Here is a 6,000-nt window from a genome sequence, read left to right as displayed (position 1 = left end):
TTATGATGACCTGTGACTACATGAACTTATTATCAGTTTCAGTTGGTGACATCCCTTTTTTGCCATTGTAAGGGCTGTAAAAACTTCAGATGTGCCAGACACTGTGGTGCACATGTATACTCCCAGTGGCTCGGAAGGCTGAGGCAGGAAGATCGCAAGTTCAAATTCAGAGTCAGCAACTTATTGAGGCCCTATTCAGGGAGACCCTGCCTCTAAATAAAATATGAAAAAAGGCTGGGGATGTGGCTCAGTAGTTAAATGACCCTGGGTTCAATCCCTGGTACCAAAGAAAATAAAAACCCTTCAGATGCATTCAGAATGATTGTTCTAGTCTTACACTGACAACTTCATTACAAACATCTCCTGAGAGGTGTATACAAGAACCCATCTTCATTCTTCTTACTTTGGCATACCTCCAAGATGGGTGTGGACAAGCTCACTGTGTTGTTTCCCTTTGCCAAGAGAAAGAAGGTTTGGTTAGTGTTCAGCTATAAGCACCTTCTAATTATCTTTTTTTAAAAACAAGTTTATTTAAACAACAAGATGCTTGACTTGAAGGGAAAACTATCTAGGAATCTTTTTTTTTTTTAAGAGTAATTTACCACTACTTAAAGACAGATTGCCCTACATGTAACAGCTGTGTACAAAAAAGTTATAAAATTGTCCTTGGTTTTACAATGATAAATGAAAAACATTAAAATTCTCTAATTGAACAAGGTATGCAAGGATTTTTATGTTTTCAGGTTTTTCATTGTAGTTTTTTGTTTTTTGTTAAAACAGTGAGAGCAAAATAACTCACTGGAATATAAAGATAAGAGCTGAATGGGCATGCCACTAATGGAGAAAGGGGATAATTTCACAGAACCAGTATTTTTCCCCATCCCATCTCCATTTGATCTCAATCAAAACATATCATTGGTCATTTAGTTAAAAAAATGCAATATGCTTGTGCACATACACCAGTTACTTTATGTACAATAAAGGAATGGGGAATGGGGAAAATGAAAGAATAGAGAAAACTATACTGTAGTTGTCAGGATGTGGTGGAACCAAATTTCAGTTTTCTACTGAAGAATGTATTCTTGGTCTGTAGGAACAGAGTTCTGAAGTAAAGTAGCAGGTTCCCTTTTTAGTAGACACCTCCTGTCTGCTGCTGGAACACATCCATTGTATCTTCATCCTCCATTTCCAGCTGTGCAGGTGTGTCTGTTTCATTCATTGGCTGCCCATCAAATCGGAATCTGATCTGCCTGGCGTTCACAACAGGCTTTCATTAGTCTACTAAGTGGTGTCTGCCTCTTCATCTTACACTGCACCACAGAACCATCCTGCCCCGCCACCTTCAAGTTAATATGATCCTTGTTCTCAGTCTTGACTCCTTCCTTGGGCTTTTCATCGGCCTTGGCGAGCTCCGGAGTCTCCTCAGCTGCTGCTTCACAAGAGGTGCCAGATCTGCACCGAACAAGCACACAAGCAGCTCCAGGAGCCGCAGGAGAAGGAGGCGGCAGCGGCGGACAAGGGAGTCTTCTAATTATCTTGATGAGCTTGCTCATATTGGCATGGTTAGGTATGATGAACTTGATTTTTCCAGGGCGTGTGCTGCTTCTCACCTTTGTATCATTCTATTATCACTGGGATCTTGGTGGAATGCTGCTTTCAGATGAGTTACATACACATCTTCTACTCTTTGTTCAAAAGTGTGGAACTACTTGAAGGTCTTTAACCGGCATGGTGCTGGAGGTCCTGGAGAAGGGAGGTGGTAAATCTGACTGGTGATGGTGACTTCCTTTATGTCTCCTGAATGTCTTTTTTTTTCTCTAACATCATGAACAATACAAAGATGCCAATTTGACACTTTTTTTTTTCAATATAATACTGGAAGTCCTGGCTAGAGCAACTGGGTAAGAAAGAGAAATAAGTTATTCAAATTGGAAAAGAAGTAAAATTATCTCTGTTCTCATATGATATGATCTTTTATGTAAAAAACTGCTGAGCATGGTGACACATGCCTGTAATCCTATCAACTCCTGAGGCGGAGGAAGGAGGATGATAAGTTTGAGACCAACCTGGCAACTTAGTAAGGCTCTGTCTCAAAATAAAAATAAAAATAAAAATAAAAAGGGTTGGGGATGTAGCTCAGAACATCCCTGAATTCAATCCCCATTACCACATAAAAACAAACACTCTCAAAACTTCACAAAAATCAAGCCAGGCATGGTGGTGCCTGCCTGTAATCCCAGTGGCTCAGGAGGCTGAGGCAGGAGGAGCTCGAGTACAAAGCCACCCTCAGTAAGGTGCTAAGCAACTCAGTGAGTCTCTGTTTCTAAATAAAATACAAAAAATAGGACTGGGGATGTGACTCAGTGCTAAAGTGCCCCTGAGTTCAATTCCTGGTACCTACCCCCCAAAAAACTTCACAAAAATCAAAGTGCATAAATCAGTTGTTTTTGTTACTAATGAACTATCTGAAAAGGAAATAGGAAACAATTTCATTTACAACAATACCAAAAAACCAAAAAACTTAGAATAGACTAAGAAACTGAAGGACTTGTACACTAAAAACTATAAAATATTAATGGAAGAAGTTAGAGACATACAAACAATAAAAGAATGAAAAGACATCCTGTGTTCATGTATTTTTGAATAGTTAATATTGTTAAAATGTCCATGTTACCCAAAGTGATCTTCAGACCCAGTGCAATTCCAGTGGCACTTATTTATTGCAGAAATAGAAAAAAATTGTAAACTTCATATGGAATCTCAGAGAACACTGTACAGCCAAAAATCATGAAAAAACAAACCTGGAGGCCTTATACATCCTGACTTCAAAACACGTAGCAAAGTTACAGCAATAAAAACAATATGGCACTGATGTAAAAACAGATATACAGACCACTGGAACAGAGCAGAGAGTCTAGAAATGAACTCTCACATATATGGTTTCTGTGGGTTTGGATATGGTTTGAGTGTGTCCCCCAAAGATTCAAGTGCTGAATACATAGTTCTCAGTATGGCAATGCCAAGAGATGATGAAACCTTTAAGAGGTGAGGCCTAGTGCCAGATGATTATGCTATTGGGATTGGGAGCACTGTCCTCAGAAGGGGATAATGTAATTCTCTCAGGATCCTGGTTAGAGCCTACAAGAATGGATTGTCAGGGCTTAGGTTGTGGCTCAGTGGTAGATCACTTGCCTAATAAGTGTGAGGCACCAGGTTCAATCCTTAGCACTGCATAAAAAATAAATAAATAAAATAAAGTCATAAAAAAAGAATGGAATGTTATAATAAATAGTGAACCTGGCCCCTAAATCTCTCTATCTTCCAGTCTCACCATGTGATCTCTTCTATACATGCTTCTTTTAAAAATGAGTGGGAGGACTGGAATTGTGGCTCAGTGGTAGAGTGCTTGCCTAGCACATTTGAGGTGTCAGGTTCAATCCTCAGCACCACATTAAAAAATAAATAAGGTTAAAAAATGAGTAGCAGAGCAGCAAGAGCTATATTCAAAGTATAAAGTGGACCACTGTTACAGTAGATAATTTGGTCTGTGCAGAAGATATTCAAGAACTTTCTTGACCTCTGGTGTAGCTTCCTGGTTCTTTGCTTACATAATAGATTGATGTCTGGGTCAGTAATTAACAAGAAAAGTACTCTATATTTTAACAATTAAGTTCAAAGACTTAACTACTGTTTTCTCCATTTTAGTAGTAGCTTCTGATTAATAGCTCTTTCCCAGTGCATATATAATACACAAAATCCATTTTTCCTAGTCATCCAAAAACCATTTGTGAATGCTTTATGTAAATGACATTGTTTGTTAAAGTCATCATGATACCTACTACCTATTGAGAATTGGAGGAAATTACACAATACAGAACTTTGAATACACGGAGAAGGAATAAATGTGAACGATAAAATGAAAGCAATTATAAGGAATACATGACAAGCAAAAACTAGAAGCCTAGCAAAATACATGCAAATTTTAGAATTAGTGGTATTTGGGGACTCACAGAATCAGGAGAATTAGGGCAAGTAGACCATTTCATTTGAACTGGGACAGAAAAATAAAGGAACAAGGAAAACTGGATATTCACATGCAAAAGAATAAGGTTGGACCCTTATTTTATATCATAAACAAAAATTAATTCAAAGAGGATTAAAGACCTAACCATGAAACTACAAAATTCCTAGAAGAAAACATAGGGAGAAAAACCATAACATATTATATTTGGCAATGATTTCTTAGATATGACACCAAAAATATAGTCAGCAAAAATAGAGAGGACTGCATCAAACTAAAACAAAACAAAACAAAACAAAACAAAACAAAAACTTCTGTGTAGTAAAAGAAATAATCAACAGAGTAAAAAGTAACCTATGAATGGAAGAAATATTTACAAAATTCATGTTTGACACTTAATCCCAAATGCAATGTGTTGGGAAGTATAGCCTTTTGTGAGATGTTTAGGTCATAATGGCTCTTCTCTGTCGGGTCTTAAGCCCCCTTGCTCTTCTCGACCAGCGACAAGGGAAAGGGACACTCCCCAACAAGGTCAGACCAGGATAGGTAGGGCCGACTGACCGCCCGCACGCAGCCCTCCGGGCGGAGGACAATCAGACACATCAGGGAGACCAGTCACAGCAGGAACTCGTTTACTGAGGAAGTCACACAGCTTTTATGTAGGGTGGAGGCTAGGCGGGAACCAATCAGCTTAAAGGTCAGCAAGGCAGGGGGGTGTCACACAGGCGAGAGTCCCATAGGACTATATGGCAAGCACGAGCTGATCATGTTCACGAAACTGTTGTTAACCAATCCCTGAAGGTGGTCTGATTCATCATCATTAACCTTTCAAGCCGCCTTTGAGGCCTTGATCTTGCTCACCCACCAGGGAGTAAGGAGTCAGCCTGAGTTAGTTAACATGTCATAAGTCCCAACACTTCTCTCATGATGGTATAAAAAGGGGTGATGGTAAATGGATGGCAACGGAGAACATCACGCCAAGTGAAATAAGCCAAACTCAGAAACTCAAAGGTCAAATGTTTTCTCTCGTATGTGGTAAGTAGAATAAAATAAAGGAAAGGGAGTGGAAAGGATAATATAAAATAAAGGGAAAATCAGTAATGTATAAGAAGGAAATCAAGAGGCAGAATGGAGGGATGGGTAAGGGGAGGAAATGCAGAATGATTTTTTTTTTGTGGTGCTGGGGATTGAACCCAGGGCCTTGTGCATGCTAGGCAAGCACTCTACCAACTGAGCTATATCCCCAACCATAGAGTGAGTTCTTAAAACATAATGTTATGTGCATATATAAATATACTACAGGGAATTTCACTTTTATGCATAGATAGAAAGAACCAATCAAATATAAATTAATGGACCAAAAGGAAGTCTAGTGGAGGAAGGAGAATGGGAAAGGGGAGGGAGGACAGGAGGGAAAAAGGAGAGGGAACAGGAAGGATCATGAACTGAAATCAAGTTCCATGTATTTTAACAAGTCTTCACTTGGGGTCCATCATTTCTGATTGCTGACCGTTGACTATTCTTATTCAACACCACAGTGAATTTCATCTTTGTGTGTATTCACAAAGCACATAATAAGTAAGTAGAAGTTAAAAATAATAAGTAAGTAGAAGGAAGAGCAGTAGAATAGAAGGGGAACAAAGAGGAAGGAGGAAGAGAAGAAAAGAGGAAGCACTAGGAACTGAAATGGAGCAAATTATATTCCATACATGTATGATTGTCAAAACGAACCCCACTATTATATTTAAGTATAATGAACTACTAATAAAAGCATTTTTAAAATAACAACAAGGACTGGGGATATAGCTCAGTTGGTAGAGTGTTTGCCTTGCAAGCACAAAGCCCTGGGTTCAATCACCAGCACCACAAAAAACAAAACAAAAAAAACACACAAATAACAACAGCAAAGTCTAGAAGGCTGGGGGTGTAGCTCAGTGCTGAAGTGCCCCTGGATTTAATACCCAGTAAAAAACAACAAC

General features: G+C 38.9%; 2 pseudogenes; both read right to left on the bottom strand.

The window, feature by feature from the left end:
* Window positions 1–333: 333 nt before the first annotated feature.
* Window positions 334–6,000, bottom strand: part of LOC124971608 (microtubule-associated proteins 1A/1B light chain 3B-like) — a 30,079-nt pseudogene continuing 24,412 nt past the window's right edge.
* Window positions 1,130–1,439, bottom strand: LOC124972203 (small ubiquitin-related modifier 2-like; annotated as a pseudogene).

The sequence above is a fragment of the Sciurus carolinensis genome, chromosome X (genome assembly GCF_902686445.1).
Source record: "Sciurus carolinensis chromosome X, mSciCar1.2, whole genome shotgun sequence".
NCBI lineage: Eukaryota > Metazoa > Chordata > Mammalia > Rodentia > Sciuridae > Sciurus > Sciurus carolinensis.
This window is presented reverse-complemented; position numbering and strand designations above follow the sequence as displayed.